The 23,145-nt window shown below is 41.0% G+C and overlaps 1 long non-coding RNA gene across 2 annotated transcripts in view; it reads right to left on the reverse strand.

The window, feature by feature from the left end:
- The window catches only part of LOC138746370 (uncharacterized), a 29,798-nt gene extending 7,113 nt beyond the window's left edge, over window positions 1-22,685 (reverse strand). The window contains exons 1-3 of one of the 2 annotated variants that reach the window (XR_011346909.1): window positions 22,629-22,685; window positions 21,649-21,751; window positions 20,538-20,613 (exon numbers count right to left, since the gene is read on the reverse strand). This is a non-coding gene — a long non-coding RNA (uncharacterized lncRNA). The remainder of the gene's footprint in view (window positions 1-20,537; window positions 20,614-21,648; window positions 21,752-22,628) is intronic. The other variant, XR_011346910.1, reaches the window with a different exon arrangement.
- Between the last annotated feature and the right edge of the window lie 460 nt (window positions 22,686-23,145).

Genomic DNA, 23,145 nt, shown 5'->3' on the forward strand with positions numbered 1-23,145 from the left:
ATCCATGGATCAGTGACCAAGGAAGCAGACCAGTGAGGGGTTCTGCAACTGAAAGACCCACATAGGTGGCAGGCTGTTGGTGACTTGAGGAGAGGAACCCACACAGGCTGCGGGCTTCTGGACAAAGCAGTCAAGGAACTCACACCAGGCTGTGGATGCTAGAGTGGGTCAGAACTGGCTAAAAGTGTGTCAGGTATCAGACCTGGGATATGAGTGAGTGCTAAATAGTTCCTAATTATGTCAGAGGTTCAAAACTGGAGCTCTCATTGCCAATGACTTGGATGGTCTGTGAGCATTGAAAGAGAATCCACAGACCCTCAGTGACTTGGCCCAGGGTTCAGGGTGGCAGGGGATGGTGGGTGCAAGAGGTATTTCAGTCAACTTCTGCCAGAGGTGAGTCTGTTTGTCTTACAGCAGGAAAAAAGCAATTTTGTGTGATATGACACTTTTTAATTACATGACAGTAAATTGTCTCCTGAAATAGAGAGAGAGGTTCAAGTTTCAAACTATTACAAATTCTACTCACCAGATTATACCTCTTCCCACTTTTTATTTTTGCAAGGACACCGTTGATTTTATCACAACTCCTCTGCTGCGTCTGTCCTGTGACAGATTATATATTTTATATTGTATATAGAGATGTTTTTGAAAGAGATGGATTGGAGGAGTCGTTTAGGTCACAAACAAACACATACACTTCACAATACAGCTCTTATTTAAAATGCAAGAGCTTGGCTGAGAGTGAGTCATTCAGGCACCAAGAGCCTTTGCAAAGACAAAACAAGGAGACTGTTTTACTAAAGAATTTCAAAAGCAGGTGTAAATTGATTATTGCTTTTAAAGGAACAGATGAATGGACTCAGAAGTTTGGGTCCGGTGCAGTAATCTGGCTGGTTCCAGTTTGCTGTTCTAAGAAGTTCATGTGGTTTTGCAAGCAGAGAGGAGAGACCAAATAGGCTTTTTCTAAAAGAGAGAGAGAGAGAGAGAGAGAGAGAGAGAGAGAGAGAGAGAGAGAGAGAGAGAGAGTGAGAGAGAGAGTGAGATGGCAAGCTGGCATCTTGTTTTGAAGACGGGGTGTTAGTTCTCAGTTCAGCATGTTGAAAAACTTTGTTGTCCATACAAGAGGAAATAGCTGGATAGAAATGATGTTTCACTTGAAAAAAGGGAAACAAAAGGAACTCTATGGTGACCTGCAGAAGAGGTTATCATTTGGAAAACCCTGATGGGTCAAGTTTCTTTGGCAAAACACCAAAGTGGCTGATCAGAGGGAATCAGTTTATGTGTGTCCAATGAGCAAGCAATCCCTCTCTGAAACCAATAAGAGCCTTCCTGGAGGGTACACATTTACTTTTAAGCACCAGAGCTTGGTGCAAATTCATAAATGTTGAATTCTGTGCACAGTATAAGAATTGATAGACACCGGTGAACTTGGATTTGTGTCAAAGAACTTTGTGCACATTAAATACACCTGCACTTAAAATTAGATGGTGGTAATGGAAGGCTGTTAATAGTGATAAGTTAAAGTTTGATCCTGATTTTTTTTTTGTTTAAAGAAAATTAAAAACGATGTTTGTTTAAGAATCAATGGCGTTATTGTTCAAAATCAGCCTGTAACCGAAAGTATTCTTGGACTGAATAGACATCTGGGCCAAATGACTATTTAAAGACAATCTGTACATGATTGCACATCCTAAGGTACAATATAACCACTTAGAGCACAGAACAGGCCAGTTCAGCCCAACTCGTGCCATAACAAATTCCCACCCTCCTAGTCCCACTGACCAACACCCAGTCCATACCCCTCCAGTCCTCTCCTCTCCATGTAACTATCCAGTCTATACTTAAATGTAACCAATGATCCCGCCTCAACTACGTCTGCCGGAAGCTCATTCCACATCCCTACCACCCTTTGCGTAAAGAAATTTCCCCTCATGTTCCCTTTATAATTTTACCCCTTCAATCTTAAACCATGCCCTCCAGTTTGAATCTCCCCCACTCTTAATTGAAAAAGCCTATCCACATCTACTCTGTCTGTCCCTTTTAAAATCTTAAAACACCTCTATCAAGTCCCCTCTCAATCTTCTACGCTCCAGAGAAAAAAGCCCCAGTCTGCACAACCTTTCCCTGTAACTCAAACCTTGAAATCCTGTCAACATTCTTGTGAACCTTCTCTGCAATCTCTCTATTTTGTTTATATCTTTCCTATAATTTGGTGACCAAAACTGTACACAGTACTCAAAATTTGGCCTCACCAATGCCTTGTACAATTTCATCATAACCTCCCTGCTCTTGAATTCAATACTCCGATTTATGAAGGCCAACATTCCAAATGCCTTCTTCACCACACAATCTACCTGAGTATCAGCCTTGAGGGAACTATTTACCATCACTCGTAAATCCCTTTGTTGTTCTGCACATCTCAATAGTCTACCATTTAATGCATATGACCTATTTAGATTTTCGCTTTTTCTATCCACTAAAAATTGTTGAAGAGCAAGAATAGACAATACAATCACATAAAATTCCCATCCATTTTTTTTTTTCTTTGGCTTGGCTTCGCGGACGAAGATTTATGGAGGGGGTAAAAAGTCCACGTCAGCTGCAGGCTCGTTTGTGGCTGACCAGTCCGATGCGGGACAGGCAGACACGATTGCAGCGGTTGCAAGGGAAAATTGGTTGGTTGGGGTTGGGTGTTGGGTTTTTCCTCCTTTGCCTTTTGTCAGTGAGGTGGGCTCTGAGGTCTACTTCAAAGGAGGCTGCTGCCCGCCAAACTGTGAGGCGCCAAGATGCACGGTTTGAGGCGTTATCAGCCCACTGGCGGTGGTCAATGTGGCAGGCACCAAGAGATTTCTTTAGGCAGTCCTTGTACCTTTTCTTTGGTGCACCTCTGTCACGGTGGTCCCATCCATACAGCACACGTATTAATACACAGAACGATCACACCTCCTTATCGGTCAGGAAGGGCCTACACTTCCCAAGGAGCCTGAGAAAGTCAAGGCTAATGGCTCTCATCCTGAGATTTTACAGGAGCGCAGTTGAGTCTCGACCTTTGGATGGTCTAGTTGCTGTAAAGCATCAGACAGCAATGATGCAGAGTAGTGAGGATCACTGGGGTCTCCCTTTTTCTGTAGATGACATTTACTGGGAGTGTTGTTCAAATCGGGCTCAAGGAATAGTACAAAGACCATTTTGATCTAGTGAACAGCATCTTTCACCACGTCCATCATCAAAATAAGGACTTACAGGCTGGGGAATAGCTTCTTCCCACAGGCTGTGAGATGGATGAAAAGTATCCTCTAAGTGCAATAATCCTCCAAATATTTATATATGTAGCGGCTACTTCGACAGAGCTATTAAAGCAACACACACACACACACACACACACACACAGACACATACCAGTTTAATCAACACAAGACTGCTTTATTCAGTCTTCACAGGCTTCTTCTATTTACAGCATGTCCTGTGCTCCATGGGTCAAGGTGGGACATCATTATGTGTTTGCTGCAGATCCACGGGCCCTGTGAGTGTCCCGCACCTTCCGGCAGGAGAAATCACAGACCAACGTGCTGTTCCTTGGCACGCAGCACCACGTGCATGTGGTCAATTAAATGAATGAGTTCCCAGCTGTCTGCCTTACGATTTCATGTGCCCGCGAAAGAAACTTGCCCACTCGGCCCGCTACACAGCTGCTACACCCCCCAGAACCGTCGCCAGAAAGTAAAACACCAGCTGCATGCACCTTAGGTGGACACCCTCATCATCTGGGCTGGGGGCACTGAATGGGTGAAGCGGGATCCACATGGGCAGGCTTGTGTCTGTCCAAACTAAACAGCTGCGAATGTCCCCCAATGTCCAAAGTATACTCAAACCCATCCTTCTTCACCACGCAGAAAAGGTCCTCATACGGTCGTCGTAACAGCATTCCTGGGTCCTGTCTGCGCACAAAAACAACATCAGTGTCCAGGAGTGGTGGGGCACATTCTGTTAAGGGGATCCAAGCCAGTGGGTAGGAAAAGCTTTGCTGATCGTGATACCATGTCGAAGCTGCTGAAGGATGTTCAGATCAGAATTGGTTGTGAAATCAATGTCCCATGAAACTGTAAGGACCAGACCATAAAGCATCTCTGCGGAAAATGCAGACATATCTTACTTTGGAGCTGTGTGCACTCCCAAAAAATGAATGGCAACTCATCAACCTAACTGGGACCAGTGAGTCGGGCCTTAAAAGTGGACTTCAGTTGCCAGTGGGAATGAGGGTGAATTGTGTTCTGCGGACTGAATTAATGTGGGAAAACCAAATCCAGTTGACGATGAATGCTCTGGCCCTTGTCTCCGTGTCACTGGATGGCAACGGGACGGCCTCTGGCCAGCACGTGAAATGTTCTACAACTGTTATAATGTATCTCATGTTTTGAGATTCTGGCAATGGTCCAAGCAGGTCCACATGCACGTGTTCCAACTGCCTGCATACCGTCGGGAAATGTTGAAGAGCTACCTTAGTGTGGCACTGAATCTTGGAAGTCTGGCAGGAGGTACATATGCAAACCCATTGCTCGACACCTTTTCTCAGTCCATGCTATACATATTTATTTGACACGAGCTTGACAGATGTTCTGATGGACGGATGAGATAAGCTGTATATCTGTTCAATAAGGTGTTTCCTCCAAGATGCAGGAAACATTGGTCTAATGTAGCCCAAAGACATGTCACAAAGTAAGGTTGGCCACCCAGTTGTGCTGCCCTCTGCTGTATGTCCAGGTTAGTAATGGCCGGACTGTATGCCTGAAAATCGGGGTCCATTGCCTGGATACTGGCTAATTCAGAAATATCAATGTCACCCTGAATATGATATATAGTCGGTCTGGACAGCATATTCGTGATGCCATTGTTTTTACCAGATGTTATCCAAGTAGATCTAAGGGAACTCTAAATCTCTGCCCAAAATGTCTATAACCCGCTGGCAGGTTTGAACACCATTCTTCAACTCAAGTGGCATCCTAAGACATTCAAAAAGCCCAGAAGGGGTAATAATCACCGTTTTAGGAATGTCTTCCTTATGGATGGGATCTGATGGTATCTTATGACAAGATCAACCTTGGAGAAAGCCCAGAAATTGTGCAGATGGGAGGCAAAATCTTGCATATGAGGGACGTTAAGACAGTGGGTCTTATCCTGAGATATGGTCTGCTGGCCTTCATAAATCATAGCATAGACTAGAGTATAGCTGGAAAGTGATGCTGCAACTGTTTAAGGCATTGGTGAGGCCAGGTTTAGAGAATTGTTTTCAGTTTCGGTCTCCAAATATAGGAAGGAAATAGATAAGGTGGAGAGGGTGCAGAAAAGATTTACAAAAATGTTACGTGGCTTACAACATCTCGAGTACAGAGAAAGATTAAGGAGACAGTGACTTTATTCATTGGATCGTAGATGGATGAAGGGGGTTATGATAGAGGTATTCAAAATTATGAAAGGAATAGATAGACTAGACGTGAGTAGACTCTTTCCCCTGAGGGCAGGGGAGGTTGGAACAAGAGGGCATGAGTTCAAGGTAAGGGTGCAAAACTTTAGGAGGAATGTTAGAGGATGTTTCTTCACTCAGAGAGTGGTGGCAGAATGGAATGATCTTCCAGAAGAGATAATTGCGGCAGGGTCCTTTCTGTCATTTAAGAGAAGGTTGGATGTGTCGATGGATATGAGGGGGTTGGAGGGATATGGCCAGAGTGTTGGAGGGGAAAACTAGTGGAGTTGTTCATGTGAACTGGCACAGACTAGAAGGGCCAATATGACCTGTTTCCGTGCTGTAAACAGTCATATGGTTATATGCGCTGGGCTCCACAGGACAAGGTGGGACATCATTAAGAGTTTGCTGCCGGCAGGTTTGAATTAAACCCAGTGAGTATCCCAAGCTTTCCGGCAGGAGACACAAAAATTCGAAAAGATGAATTAACTATTTCCATGAACCCTCCACTTTTACGTCTATTTTTCTAAATCTACGCCATAATCTAGAAATCTTTACTTAACCCAACCCACATTTCTTCTCCCATTCAAAGCACTCAGCAATATACCAAGGCAGTAAAATAAAAACTCAATGCTGGAAATACTCAGCGGGTCATCTACTGGAAAAATAATTGGAGTTAAAACCTTCAGGTCGATAGCCTTTCACTGGGATTCAGAAAGAATATCAAATTAACCTGATTCTCTTTGCTGAGAAAAAAGAAGAGGGGAAATAACAAATTCAATATGTGGGATGAAATGCCCGAGCAACAGAAATGGCAGTGGTGCTGGATGAGTGGAGTCGACTCGCTGATCAGCACATCTGTCTGGATGGAGGGGTAAAGGATAAACAAGACAAACATGATGCCGTCACTGTGAGGTTCAATACGACAGCTGCAGAGAATCTGAAATGAAGGAATGATGAAAATACTTGTTTTTGGATCAATGTGACAAAATTTGACCTGACAAAAGAAAATAAAATTGCTTTGCTCTGCCAGAACTCTATCGATCAAGGGGCACAATAAAATAGTCCAGAAGTCAACATTATCAAATTGAACAGAGAAGTGATAGAAATTGGCAAGAGATAAAACACAGTTACATAATTCCATGAAAGTGGTGTCACAGGACGACAGGGTTCTAAAGACAGCTTTTGTCATCTTGGTCTTCATTAATTAACATATTGAAAATAGGAGTTGGGAAGTTATGGTGAGGTTGGATAAGATGATGGTGAGGGAAAAATTAGAGTATTGTGTGCAGTTCTGGTCACCTAGCTACAGGATGGGTATTAGTAAGATTGAAAGAGTGCAGAGAAGATTTACTAGGAAGCTGCCAGATCTTCAGGAGTTGAGCTACAGGGAAAGGTTGAACATGTTGGGACTTTATTCCTTGGAGTGTCGAAAAATGAGTAAGAGATTGCTTAAAGTGGAATATGAATGGGAAAAAAGGCTGAGAAAGACTGCCGTTGACCCAATTGTGAAGGAAAAATTTTGCTTGAGAAAAATTGTCATTGGTCCATTTCCTCTAGAGTTATGAAACCACACACAGAATAAGTCAATGACGTACAATTAAAACAGTGGTTTTCAAACTTTTTCTTTCCAATCACATTCCACCTTAAGTAATTCCTTACTACAGAGCTCTTCTGGCACAAGGATTAAGTGGAATATGATCCAGGGGGTGGGGGGTGTGGAGGAGGAGTTTGAAAATCACTGCTCGAGATGAAAATGATTCTCCATCTCCGTTTTAAGCAGACATCCTTTCATTCTGAGGTTGTGCCCACTGGTCCTACACTCTCCCAGTACTGGCAAAATTCTCTCTATCCAGCCCTTTCACTATTCATCAGATTTCAATGAGGTCCTGCCTCATCCTTCTAAACTCGGGCGAGTACAGGCCCAGAACCATCAAATTATTCCTCTCATCCCCAGGGTCATTCTTGTAAACCATCTCTGGACCATCACATCCTCTCTTAGAAATGGGGCCTAAAATTGCTCACAACACTTACGAGATCAGGACAACCAAAAGGTGGTCACGTGAGGGAAAACAGCTGCAGGGCTGCCTAGAGTTCATGGATTGGATAGTGTTCAAGGAGTCAGCTGAGGGGAGGTTGGGAGGGGGTGGTCGTAGAAAGATGGCATCGGAAAATGACGTGAGAAGACACCTCTCCCTGACTGAACTATTCAATACTCGAACTGTAGTGAATTTTTTGACTTTATCAATGTTTTGAACATTAATTTACTACTGTAGGATTCTGGAAATGAAGAAAGGAAAACAGCAGTGTTGGGCACTGACAGTTGCCCTAATAATCAAAAAGACAAAGACTAAGGGGAGCGATAGGCTTTATTACACACAAGACAGCAGGCCCGCGTGCAAGCTAGGTAAGTGAAGGGATGGAAGAGGTGGCTCGACCTTTATGGCCTGGGTCACAGGGGAGGAGTCCAGGGAGGAGTCTCGGAGAGGATGTCATCAGGAGGGTGGGCCAGCCCATGCCGATACTGGTCAGTTAATACAATACCATTTCATTACCAGCAACTTAGAAAAAAACCTAGGTTTTCAACCTGTGAAAAGTGCAGAAGAAGCAAGGCCGACCTTCCAGAAGGAACCTCAGGAGCAGTTAGAGATAGATCCAAATCCTCAATGTGGAACCCAAGAGAAGCTGGAAGAAACGTCTGCATCCTCTGCGCCTCCAGAGACGCAAGATATCGCCAAGATCTTTGGCCTGGGGGTGGGCCAGGAGAGTGAGCGTGGAATCCGACCCAAGCCTGGCTTGACTAAGGAGACCAGGGGGGTGGGTGCCCGAATGTAAGCGCGGGTTCGCGGGAAGGCGAATGACTGTATGCAGCGGCCCATCTGAAGATGCTCCTCTGGTGCTACTGAGCTTCTCAGCATGGATGGATGTTCTCACATGCAGGAAATCCGCAGTCGGGCAGCCAGGTATGAGCTGGAGGAGGACAACTCAGAAATTTGAGAAGAAGAAGAGCAAGAATGACTATTTGCTGCAGTTGGACTTACTGAAGGAAGGCCTTAGGCTTTAAGAACATCTCCATCTCCAATGAAAGCTGTTATTTAACCACAGACACCTTCCCCAGTCTTTAAGGCCCATGCAACAGGGATGGAAGTCAACTTCATGTCTACAGAACTGATCCAACCAAATGAAAAGATGATGTCTTCTATGACCTAATATTTTGAAACTTTAAATGATCAATTTGCTGGTATAAAGGAAATAATGGCTGGTATGTGTGAATAAATTACATTTATTCTAGTTGATATTAATAAGAGTTTAACAGCAGTGGACACTGGATAAGATCAATTTAAGAAGATCGAAGACATTTTTATTGACCGTAAGGACCGTGGGGACCATTATGCGGAGAGAATGGATCATATTGAGGAGTTGTTTACAGGCTAGGATGTCCAGAAGAGAGATTTGTTAAAAAAACATTGATTCGTTAGAAAATCAAAGTTGTCGAATTAATATTAAGATAGTTGATCATCTGCCAGAAGATATTGATGGTTCAGATCCTGTAAAATTATTTCTGGAAATGTATTCCAGAGATGTTGGGAGTCGAGACTTTTTAGATAGGGCTCATAGGGTGTGAAGGAGAAAACCTTTTCTGGGTCAAATGTCAAGAGCAGTTCTTTTAAGATGTTTGTGATATCAGGATAGAGAAATTATATTGCGGCTTGCAGTTCAGAAAGCTCGCCTTGATCAAAGCCCAATGATGGTTCAAGGCAATAGGGTTTTATTTTATGCTGATTTAAGTCGAGAGATTATTAAGTGACAGAAAGAGTTTAATCTGGTCAAAGCAGTGCTGTGGAAGAAAGGGTATAAGTTTACTTTTCGGTGTCCGACGATATTTAAGGTGAATTATGGGCCAGATCAGTCTCAATGTTTTAAGAGTCCTTATGGTGCATTATCTTTTGCAAATTCCTTCCCAGATTTGAAGGAATTGATGGGGAAAATGCCCAAGGTTAAAATTGGGAACAGAACAGGGAAACAAATTGGAATCAGAATTGGTGAGTGATGTTGAAGATGAAGCTCAAGCTCAATGTGGGTGTTATCACTGGGATGACTGATGGGTTTTAATGTTCGGTTGGGGGGTGGTGATTGACTCTGCTACTTCTAAAGTCATCTGTCAAATGTGGTATTAACTGCAGCTGGTCCACAGAGGGGGGTCCAACTTTTGTACTTGTAGATTTTTACATTTTTTACAGGGGTTTCTTATTGTTTGAAAGGGGGGGGTTTAGGTTTTTTAAAATATGTAATTGCTTTGTGAAGTGCCAATCTCAAGAGGAAATTAAGTTATGGCTCATTTAAATTTTGTGACCTTCAATGTTAAAGGACTTAATAATCCAATGAAAAGGAAGGGAATATTGGCATATATAAAGAAAATGAAGGTTGATGTTGCCTTTTTGCAAGAAACTCATTTGTCTGAGAAAGAACATATGAAATTGATGAGAGATTGTGTAGGACATGTTTTTCATCTCCATTTAATTCGAAAGCTCGAGGTGTTGCTACTTTGGTTCATAAGAAGATACCGTTTCAGTTGGAATCATTCTCTGCCACATTGGGTCGAGAGCTGTTGGTGAATTGTAAAATTTTTGCTGAAGCATGGACTTTGATGAATGTTTATCCACCCAATGAAAATGACGAAGATGCTATTTCTGAAACTTTTTTGAATCTGGGTCAAGCTAATGAAAATATTTTGGTTGGTGGGGATTTTAATTGTGTGTTGGATAAATTTCCAAAAACTGTACAAAGAACCAAAATGGCTAAATGGATGTTACACTCAATGAAAGATTTGAATTTGGTGTAAATGTGGAGGAAGTTAATTCTGACAGAAAAAGACTTTTCTTTTTATTCACCCAGACATGATCCTTTTTTGAGAATCGACTTTTGCTTAACATCAGCACAATTACAGGGTAGATTTATACATGCAGAGTATATGAGTAGGATTTTATCAGATCATTCCTCATTGTTAAGTAGAAGTACACAATCCTTTTTCCAGACATCTAAAATCCGGAAAGCTCCAAACATCAGCAAGTGGGAGAGAGATGGCAGTGCGAGTCAGGCAGGTGAGGAGTGGAGCAAAAATATCAGTGTGACTGGAATGGAGTGGGGGTGGATACAGCAGCATAATTTGGGTGGGCTTAAATCTGGCTTTCCAAAATCCAAAAAAATCTGAAATTCTGAACACAGTGACCCCCCCCCCAAAGGAATCTGGATAAAGGATTGTACACCTGCACATGTTCTGGTTTGCATAATGTAGACACCCCTTACCGGTGAAGGTTTAATGGGATGTTATTGAAGCAACCAAAGTTTCTAAGTTAAATCAAAGACCATATTCAATCTTATTTGCCAATTAATACATATTCAGTACAAAGTAAATTTGTTCTGTGGGATGCTTCAAAAGCTTATTTAAGAGGTCTGATAATCAATTATTCTGCAAGAATTAAGATGCAGCATTTGGCAGAGAGGCAAAATTTGGAGAAGGAAATAACAATTTGAGAGAAGGAATTCCAACGAAATTCGACTGTGGATAAAAAGACTTTTTTGATTCAGTTGAAACTGTTATAATATAATGCAAACATATAAATATGAAAACTTAATACAATGATCTAAATAGAATTACTATGAGTAAGGAGAAAGAGCGCATAAAGTTTTGCTTGGCAATTAAAGACTGAACAGGCATCAAGGACAATAAATGCGATAAGAAATAATATAAGAGTTACTTTTAAACCTCAGGAAATGAATGATGAATTTCACTCATTTTACCAGAATTTATATCCTTTTGATGTAAATCAGGATGAGGAACGTGTTGAGTTTTTTTTAGGTAGTTTGGAGTTATCGGTTTTGGACGATAAAGATAGGACAGAATTGGAAGTTCCTTTCAGTGATTTATAAATTGAAGAAGCGATATTGAATATCACCTGGAGAAGATGGGTTTACAGGAGGGTTTTATAAAGAATTTTATGAAGTCTTGTCTCCTGTTTTGATGGATGTTCTTAAACAAGCGACAGAAGAGCAAAAGCATTTCCAGAATCCTTTTGTAGAGCTAGACTTAGTTATTGCAAAAAAGGAAGAGCCCCATTGAAAATTGCCTCATATCGACCAATATCGTTATTAAATGTAGTTTATAAGATAGTAGCTAAGGTATTGGCTAATAGACTTGTGAAGTATTTATCATGTTTAATACATGTTGATCAAGCAGGTTTCATTAAGAATAGATTTTCTTCTGAAAATATTGTTAGACTGTTGACGTTGATTCATGTGTCAAGACATTGTTTGAATCAATCAATGATAGTGGCATTAGATGCAGAAAAAGCCTTTGATCGAGTTGAAAGGTACTTTTTATTTAAATACTTGAAAGATTTAAGTTTGGACCTTTTTTGCCTGGTTGGGTTAAAGACTTGTATAAAAATCCCTTGGTGAGGATGTTGACGAATGGACAAATTTCAGATACGTTTAATTTAACACGCTCCACTAGGCAAGGTTGTCCTTTGTCACCATTGGTAATAGAACCGCTAGCCCAAGCTATAAGACAAAATGATAAAATTAGTGGGATTAAAATAAAGGAAGAGAATATAAGGTTCCTTTGTACCAATATATTTAACAAATCCTCAGTAATCGTTATGACATCTGCAAACCTGTTTGGTACAATATGGAGAAATGTCTGGTTATAAGGTTAATCGGGATAAGAGGAAGATATTACCAATTACAGAGGAAGATTATCCTGCTTGTAAACAGATTACACAGCTTAGATGAAAAATGAAACTTAAATATTTAGAGGTAATGGTTGATGTGGATTATCAACATTTGTGTAAGTTGAACTATGTTTCTCTATTGATAAAATTAAAGCTGATTTAATCAAATGGAAAAACCTTCCTTTGACATGAATGGCACATGTGAATTGTATTAAAAATAATAATTTTCCTTATATTCAATACCTTTTTCAATCAATTCCATCTTCGCTTCCAAACATATTTTTTAAAGAGTTATGCAGCAATCAGAATATTTTTATAGAAAGGTACATTGGCTAGAGTATTGATGCAAAACTTAACATGGCAATATGCATTAGGGACGACAATGGCCTCATTTTCAGAATTATTCATTAAATTATTAGTTAATTATCAGTTAAAATTTATTAATAGGATGTTCAATGTTAATCAACCTCCACACTGGGCTAAAATGTTATTATCACAGATTTCACATTTTATTATACATCAGTGTATATTTAGATGGACTCCTCGTCTTTTGCATTATTATAATGTGCCAGTATTATGACATTTATGTGATACTTGGTATAAAAGAAATCTGGCAATAGGAACTGGAGATAAGGTTTCATTCCAAATTCCATCATATCAGGATAAATACATATCCTTCTCGATGAATAATCTCAGTGTTTAAAGATTTGCCAGATGAAAGGTGTTCAAGTGTTAGCAGATTGTTTTGAAGATGGGATATTTTTTTCCTATGTTAGGTTTCAGGAAAAAATTGAGGTACTGTTAAATTCTTTGCTTGCATATTTTCAAGTACATGCTCCAGTAGTGAAGAGTTTTGGGCGGGAATTGAACATGCCTAAGTTAACTAAATTTAAAAATTTAATTGTAAATAGGGCAGAAAGGGATTTATTTCAGAAATGTATTCTTTGTTGCAAGAAAAAATGGCTAAACTGGATTTAGATAAATCAAAGCCTAAATGGGAGAAAGATTTATCCTTAGAATTATCCCAAGAAGGATGGACTACTCTGTGTGAAGATAGTGTGACTAAATTTGGTGAACTACAATTTTCTACATCAGTTGTATTAAATGCCGGAAAAGTTAAAAAGATATGGATTTAGTCATTCAGATTTATGTTTTAATTGTGGGACTCAAATTGGTACTTTTTTTTTCAATTCTGTCTGGTTGTGTGATAAAGTAAGTCTTTTAGGATAAAAATTAAAGAGTTTAAGACGGAATTATTGGAGACTACTTTAATGTTAGATCCACTGCTTTTTTTAAATGGGGTATATTACAACTTTAACAATGGGTTTAAGAATGGATAAATCTCAAATTGAGTTTATTCAGTTAGCATGAGCAGTGGCGAGGGAATGTATTGGGATTACTTGGAAAAATTATGTGGATTTAAATATGAAAGCTTGTATTTGTTTGGAAAAGATAACAAATTACGTGATTTTTTAAATGTGACATTTTTTAAATGTCCTTCCTGTTGGGGGAAAAAAAATCAGACCAACATTTCAGCTGATTCATCCAGGGTCACATCTTGAAGATGGAGACCAGAGTTGATCTGGTTACACCGGATGAAATCGGGATCAGTGCACCGTACATGAGCCATGGCATTGAAATTGATGTCAGTAGTTGTATGTAATGTCGCACCTGGATTGGGCACCAATTCGCTTTCTCTCAGCTGTCACGTGTGTCCGATGAAAATTGAAGGATGAAGTGCAAGTGCTGAATCTCCCTTGGCAAGTAGAGATACAGTATGCATAAGAGGCTGGTGGTCTGTACAAATGGTCAAAGGATGACCTTCCAATAAAAAAGCTGAAATATTGGATTGGAAATTGGGATCCATGAGGGAATTACAAAGAAACATTTCCAAATTGTATCTTCTACTTCAAGAGGAATCTCCAAATCCAGACTTGAATAAATCAAAAGAAAGATGGGAATTGGATTTGGGAACTGAAATTGACCCTTTTTGCTGGTCTGACATTTGTTGGGACAGTACTTAATGTTTTTGATAGATTAGTTAATAATAACTTATTCATCAATTATATTTAATGGCACATCAATTAATTTATTCCTAATTTTTCAAATTCATGTTTTAGATCTGAATCCCATCTTAAAATTGATTGTGGGGAAATGCAAAATTGTATTTCCTTAGCAAAGGTGATTTATAATATTAGAACTGGGTATGATACCTACTTCAAAATATGGAAACCATATTTAGATATGGGTTTGGATATCTAATGTATTCACTTCTCCACCCCACCACCACTTTTCTTTAATCTTAATGGTTGAACCTTATCATGTTGGTTTAATTCTAATATTTTATTAATATCCTGCCTTTCCTTTTGGGAGGGAATAGTAATCACAGGAGCTTTGCACCTAGGTCTGTATTTTTTTCTTTTATACTTTTTTTCTCTTCTTACTTTTATGTACAGTACAACATTTATTTTATTATTATATTTTGATCATTGAACGTATCATTTGGATACGATTCTATTATTATATTGAACTGTATACAAAACTATAAATATATATTTTTTAAAACAGAAATGTTTCACTGCGAGATAGATAGCTAAGAGTTCTTGCCCAAATGTACTATACTTTGCCTGAACCGGTGACCGCTTGGCTGAAAAAAAACACCAAAGGTTCCAATTGCCCACAGACTAGCTGTTCGAACACTGCTCCCACAGCACTGACAGATGCATCTGTTGTAAGAGAGAAAGGCCTTAGGCATTTGATGTACAAGCTTAGTGACATTTGCAAGAAAAGTGTTCACATCATGGAAAGCATACACAAAGTTAAGGTCTTTTTGAAGCAGACATCAGATCCTTTGAGTCGTTCAGCAAGAGGTAATAGAAATGCTGTGGCATTCACCAGGGAACAGCGATAAAAATTCCTCATACCTAAAAACCATCACAATTGGCCAACCTTAATGGAGGGATGAAATTCTCAAAATTCACGCACTTCTCATTCATCAGCCAAAATACCATGTTGCATAACTCTAGGTCCCAAAAATACAAGATCAGAAGCACCAGAAACACTTTCCTGGGATTGATCACGATGCCACATTCCTCAAGCCTCGGAAACAATGAGATAAGGTGGCTCTTGTGCTTCTCTTCATCCACACTTACAACCAGAATCTCCTCGATCAACACAAGCACCAAAAAAAAACCCAAGACCAGTGAGTTCGTGGTCCATGAACCGCTGGAATGTCTGAGCTGCATTCCATAGACCGAATGGTATTCTCAGAAACTCAAACATGCCGAACGGGACCATCACTGCTGTCTTCATGACATCCGAAGACTCAAATGGAATCTAATAGTAAGCACGTTCTTTTAGCAAATGCATATTTGCCGTGGAGATTTGCTGAGAGGTCTTGTAAATTTGGAATATTGTATCAGTCAAGCACGGTGGAATTGTTCAGGGGACGATCATCTCTGCAAGGCCGCCAATCCCTAGTTTTTTTCAGAACCATATGCAACCGTGAAGCCCAGCAGCTGTCAGATCTGTGGACGACACCCAACTCTTGCCAATCCAATCTTGCGATTTTAAGATAATCTGGGGGCATTACGACCAGCGTCTCAGACCCTGCCTTTATATGGTGGCTTATTGCATGTCTGTACACCGTTATGATGGGGTCACGAGGCGAGGAAAACACTTGCGCAAGGCTTGGAAAGGGCAGGAATCAGGTTGAAGGCTTGTCAGGCAGCAGATGGCATTGGAAGGACAACAAATGCAGCTCACTTGCATTCAAGAGCTGCAGTCCACACAACAACGTTTTTTTCAAATACATCACGGAAAAATGTGACAAGAAATCCACTCCCAAAATGGAATTTTCCACATTTACAGTTATGTTAAAAAAACACCCAAAAAGATTGCAAGACAGAAATGAAGCACGAGTAACCTGTGGCCATGTTTGAAAAAGAGAATCATTTGTAGCTGAAAGAACACATGACATATTAGAAAGACTATGCTCCTCAGGGATTGGAGGGACCAGCACTGATCCAAAGTGACAGATAATTTTGGAGTTTTACATAGAGATGGCAAACAAATAACCTACTCCAACAATTGCCTCAAATTGTTTCCATTTTTCTCAGTTGCCTTCGATAATCTCTCTCAAATGAGAACAAGATCCCAAGACAAAAGAACAGAACCAGGCCACCAGGCCCATCGAATCTGCTCCGTAAATACACACTGAGCTACTCTACACTCCTTCCAATTTCCAGCCTTTTCCACATATCCCTTCATGCCCTCACTAACGAGATACTTGTCTATTTCTTGTTTAAATACTCCCAGTGATCTGGCATCCACTGCTGTATGAGGCAATAAGTTCCACAGCTCCATGACACTCGGGCGAAAGAAGTTCTTCCCAATCTCTGTTTTGGATGGATAACCTCTAATTTTCTTGTCCTCGACTCACCCACCAAGGGAAACATCTTACCCGCATCCACCCTATCTAAACCTTTCAAAATACAAAATGTCTCCATGAGCTTTCTTTTTTAATTTCCGATACCCCAATGAATACAATCCAAGAGCTGTCAAACACTCCTCGTACATTATATTTTGTATTCTGGGAATCATTCTCATCATTCTCCTCTGAACCCTCTCCAACAACATCACATCCTTTCTCAGATAGGGGGCCCAAAACTGCACCCAGTACTCAAAAGGAGGTCTCACCAGTGCCCCATAGAGCCTCATTAACATCTCTTTTCCCTTGTACACTATTCATCTTGAAATGAATGCCAACATAGCATTCGCTTTCTTCATTACCAATTTCACCTGGTCATTAACTTTTAGTTTTCCTTGCACAAGGACACCCAGGTCCCTTTGCACATCCAAGGTCTGAATTTTCATCCCATCCAAATAGTATGCTTCCTGTTTATTTCCACTGCCAAAATGTACAACTGTACATTTCTCGGTGTTAAATCTCATCTGCGATCATTTTGCCCAGTTTCCTAATATGTCAATATCCTTCTGCAACTTTACGGTTTCTACATTTCCTACTCTGTCCCCTATCTTGATGACCTCCGCAAATTTGGCCACAAAACCATTTAAACCACAATTCAAATCATTAATTTATTTTTCCTTGGAATATATCTATCCTGCATTCCTTTTATTACTGCCACATGCCAATCCAGAATCGATCATGACTGAACCTGAACATGTTTATTGCGATGAACTTCTTCTAATAAAGGTTCTGGGTTTAATTTTTTAAAATCCCGTTGTGGTTCCTCTTCATCAACTCTTTGGAAGCTGAATTCACAAAATTTGCCAAATATTTTTTCAGCAATAATTCTGTGGTACAGAGGATTACTCATCTTTCCTTGAGGTTAAAAGTTGCATTTTGATTTTGTTGTCTCAAGTTGAAGGCTGATTAAAATGGATTCAGTGATGATGGCCTTTAACTTTGCATTATTGCTGTGGCTACACAGCTTGAATGATAAACTGGTGTTTCTACAGGGAATTAACTCATGGAAATGTTCTAAACACATTCATTGGAGATAGACCTTTGTGAAAAGTTTATTGCCCATCGGCAACAATCCTTGAAAAGAAATGAATCATCACCCAACAGAGCATAATCCCATCTGTCAGCACATGGTCCATACACATCACCCATTATTCCCTCTTGTTCATGTGCCCAACCAAATGCCTCTTAAATCGTGGTGATTTCACCACTATCCTGGCAGCGTGGGCCAGACCCCCACCGCACTGTGCAAAAACCTGCCTCACTTCTCTCCTTTTCCCCTCTCAGTTCAATATAGGCATCGTAGTATTTTAACATCTCCCACAGGGGAGGGGGAAGAAGAAATCTATCTTCTCCAGGACTACAATAATTGGATAAATTTCAACCAGGTCATCACTCAGCTTCCAATGTTCCAGAGAAAACTATCCAAATTTGTCCAACCTCTCCCCAGAACCTATCCCAAGCAACCCCCTGATAAACTCTTTTTGTCATGCAGCAACTAGAAATGCAGAAAACACTTGAAATGTGGTCTAACCACGTTTATACTTCATGCCCTGCTCAATGAAGAATACTTTCTTTAACACCCTACACTTTTGTTGCCACTTTCAAGGAGCTCGCGCTTGCACCCCAAGATCCCTCATTGCAACACTACTACAAGTCTTCTCAAAGTGCAAGACACTTGTCCAGATTAAACTCCATCTACCATTTCTCTGCCCACATTTATAAGTCATTTGGTTTGGAAGGGAAAATATGAGGGGAACTGAGTGGATCAACAGGACAGAGAGAAAACCTGGGGGGGTGTGGGCTGGTTACATGAACTTGGACAATTCCATATTCATACCATCGATTCACAAATTCAATAAGAGATGGTTCCTTTGTATTTGACCTCACCCAGACAATGGAGGAGGCAGAAGACAAAGGTCAGTGTGGGAATGGAATGGAACTTAAAACATCTTGTGACCATGAGCCAAGATGGCCATTGTGATCCAAGTGGAGGCGCTCAGCCAATCTGTCATTTACTCTGCATTGGGTTTCTTGCCACAGAGGGCACGGACATGGTTGGAGGAGGTGAATTTGAAACTTACCCTTCATGAGAATCCCTGGATGGTGGTAACTGATGTAGATTGCAGGAGAAAATGCCCGAGGACTGGGAGGAATTAGGAATCTATAATTATTTGAAAAATCTTACTGCAAGATTCATCACCAACGAGTTGGAAAGCCGCTTCACACTATTCTCCCTTTCAGAAAGATTTATGTAATAAACAAAACAATCTTTCAGTATAGCCAGAGGCAAAAGGGCTCTTAATTTAGTCTTGCAATCAACAGACTTTGAAGTTACCCACCGTAAATGACTCAAAATTCAATTCTAGATTCACTTCTGGTGGAAGTATAAGAGCCAGTGGCTTGCTAAATCAGATGAGCCTTATTCTGAGTTTCCATTTTGACTTTCACACCGTCAAATGCAAGCCCCAGTTTTTTATCCCCAAGTATTTTCTATCCTTACCCACTTTACAACCACACCTACCTGAAATTGGAACAAACAACAGCTAATTTTAACATGTATAAATCATATACAAAATAATTTACCCACATTTTCACATCACTGTCGCCACCGAGTGATAACTTGTGCACCAGCCACTAAAGGGTACTATTTACCTTGGTGTTACTGACTCTTTTCCAGTGTTAATTTTAGACATAATGACATATTCAACATGCACAATATTTCTTTTCTTACTGACGAGAACTAGAAAGCATTGTGTAAAAAAGAGAAAAGCCCGTCAACCAGGAGATACAAACTCCTGACTGCAATGTTGCTGTGCACATTTGCTACATTATTGAAGTCTCACAGTACTTACAACAGATATTCAAAGTCAAGCAATAACAGAAATAACAGAATATTACGGCACGGTACAAGCCCTTTGACCCACGATGTGTTGATCTTGATATTTCTAACAAAAAAATAATACCCTGTAGCGGCTACTGCGGTAGATGCTACTAAATAAAGGCAAACACATACAAAGGTAGTCAACTCAAGACTGGTTTATTGCAGACATACACAGACCTTTTATTCCCTGCCTGTCAATGAGAATATTAGTGAACACCTTCCGGTCCACAGGACCAGCAGGTTAAAGCTACGAGCCATTAGTGCCCCATGCCTTTAGGCAGGGGCTTCATCTGATCCACTCACTGTACTTTGGTACCCAGCACTGTTAGCCCGCGACGTGTCAGGTAAGTCTGTGAACTGATGGTGGTGGTTTGTAATACTGCGCTGTGTATCCGCTACAACCCTGTTTTTCTTTCACCCATATATGACTGTCTAAGAGTCTCTTAAATTCTCCTTATGTGATATTGTAATGGATAAATATATTTGGAGAATTTGGTAATATTTGGTATTTTGGTAAGATTTAGAGTAGGTTACATACATACACACACATACATTTTAAAACATCTTATTTGAAAGACTGAAGAAATATTGAAGATCTCTGGAGAATGTTCTGCACATTCACAAGTAGGTGTTAATCAAACTGATGTCATAAAATGAATGACCATTGTTTGGAAATGGAGCCAGGCTGGCTACAAGTACCTTTCTGCAGGCTGCTTACAGGAAAGTCACTCCTAGGTTTTGTTTATCTAACACTAGGTTAAGCAGAAGAAAGAACTCCTGTTGTTTGGAATAAGAGGAATGGAACTCTGTAGTAGCTTGTAGAAATAAGTTGCCATCTGGAAAACCCTAACGGGGCAAAGTTCATCAGTGAGACATTGAGGTGACTAATGGTGGTACCTCAGTTGTGGAAATCCTAGAACAACACATCTCTCTCTAAAAACCCTACAAGAACTATCCTGAGCGGTAAACATTTACCTTTCGAGCACCAAATCCTAGTGAAATTTATACACATTCCATTCTGTGCACAGCGGAATTGCCTGCATCCAGAGAACTTGGAAGAAAGAGAAGTAAGATTGAACTGTGAACCAAATCACTTTTCTTAAATTTAAACACATTACAAATATGTGCACTTAGAATTAAAAAGGGGTTAATTTGGGTTTGTTAAGTATAGAGTTAGGTTAAATTTTAATTCTAATTTAATGATTAAATTTGATTAAAAATAACTTCTGTTTTAAAAACCACTTGTCTTGGTGAATGTCCCTTGCTGCTGGGTTTTGGGATCCTTTGGGCTCTTAACAATATCTGCTTGGATAATGACATTGGGCCTGTTCAAAGTAGGAAATGGCTTCTACCAGCAGGAATTTCTATTTGATAAAAAAATATTGATAGGTGGCTGGCCACATACTTTTCCTAAAAATTAATACCCTCTCCCTCCCTAAACCACATTCAGCCCTGTGACATCTTTCTCCGTTGCATTACTGGGACCACCAAGGACCTGACCCATTTCCCATCTCTCCTTGTAATGCCAATAATGGCAGCTGCCATTAAGAACTGACAAATCACATTTTAATTCAGCAAGCAAGATGAAAATCATCCTGACATACTGCTTAAAAAGAAGGGTCAACAAACCTTCCTAATTTTGTCACTTCAATTTTATTTTGCTTCCCATGGGGCATGAGCAAAAACTGTCCTATCAATTGGCTCACCAAATTATGAGTAAAATCATGATTCCTGTTCATGAAAACCCATAATTTTCAATGTTACACAGATAAACTAGGAAGAATTCTGTAATAAAAGTTAATAAAACATTGAAAGAATTTCTCCCTTATCAACGCTGAGATTGTAGCGCACCAGGCAACTGGGCAAGCAAAAAAGGCCAAATCACTGCAACACTTGGACAGTCCAAGATGAGAAGGAGCCTGGGCCTTGCACCATGTGCGGGCTGAGATGCCCTTCACTTCCGCGTAGCGGCCAGCCAGCTGGAGAGTGATGCTGGAAGTCAGGGGTACGTCACCAGAAGTGGGTGGGCCAGTGAGCACACGTGGGGAATTTAAACCAGTAAAGCCAGTCTTTGTTTTACACTCACCTTGGGTGGATGTCTCTTTATTTGGTCGCACTGCCGCAGCGGATGCTACAAATGGATAACTTCTTACTTGCTGCAACCAAACAGGTCTGCAAGATACACCAACCTAAATAGAAAACATGACCAGAAATCCCAGAGATCATAAATTCAAAAGGATTGGTGAAATCTTTACTCTGTATTTTTAACACCAAAGTCCCGATATTTTTAAGGCATTCGATCAAGTAACTGAGAAACATTACATTTTAAACACATGGTACGTCAGGATCAGAAGGATTGGAGCATTATTGTTCAGGTGACACAATTTAAAAAATAACATCTAACTTTATGAAAAATGTGATACTACAACAGGAAAAACGGATGGAATCAGACACTTTCTATGAGCATTGGGAAGCAAAAAATGGATTGGTTTTCCATCCCTTCCTCAGCGACCCAATGACCCCGACAGGTCCTCCCCGACCTGCGACCATAGTGTTGTCCAAAGGATCAATCAGACCCCACAATGGTCGTAAGTCGGCGTTTTGCCCCCGTGCGAGGAGCCCTGAAGTCTTGGAGTTTATAAATAGTTATTATTTTAATTAAAGGAGTTTAGTCCAAAGGTCCCACAAAGGTCGAGTCGGGGGGGAGGGTGGGTCCACGATGGTCGCAAGTCGGGGTATTGCCCCCGAGCGAGGAGACCTGAAGTCTTAGAGCCTATTTTTAAAATCAAATGATTTGACAAACGAGAACAGTCACAGGATTGACTTTGTGACTCAAGGTCCATTAGCTGGGGGCAGCCATCTTAATTTCTGTGCGCATGCGCCAGTGGTCAGTTGCCACTTGCGAAAGGGTTCGCTTCGTCGCCCTCAATCGGCACATGCGTATCTGCAACATATGCGCGAACTCACCACGCATGCGCAAACAGACCTGCCAATCACCTGCCCCCGCCCCTTCCCGCTGCAAGTAACCTCGCGGCCTCCAGCCTCGCCCTGTCGGCGGCATCAAACCTCGTATCGACGCCTCGGCTCCACCCAAACACCCCGCCGGTACCGGCCGCTCCCGGGTGGGGCCCGGTGGGCTGCGGGTCCCCCGCTTTCCCTGGACCGCGCGGATGTGGAAGGATCCGGCGCCTCCGCCAACTTACTCCCATTCGCGCCAGAGGCGACACGACGGACCCCAAGCAGACGACGCTGCTGCAAATGTCCCGCCTCCTCACAGCAAGAGCCAATCAACCCGCGAACCCGCTCATCAATCCAACCCGACTTCAGCGTCCAATCAAATAGCGGCCTCACCGAATCAACCCGTTGCCTCGCGTAAATGAAGCAACCAATCAGCGAGCGAGCGAGAGAATACACAGGTGAACCCAATGAGCATCAGAAGACAAATCAAGCAGTCGAAGGATCAGAAGACCCTTCGGCCCTTCCACTTTTTACTAATCCAACAACAATCAAATCCTTGGGAAACACAGGATCACTTTGTCCTGGCTCCAGGATTCCTCTGATCTCAAGCAATACATTGTACCCC

This window comes from Narcine bancroftii, chromosome 11 (assembly GCF_036971445.1).
Source record: "Narcine bancroftii isolate sNarBan1 chromosome 11, sNarBan1.hap1, whole genome shotgun sequence".
NCBI lineage: Eukaryota > Metazoa > Chordata > Chondrichthyes > Torpediniformes > Narcinidae > Narcine > Narcine bancroftii.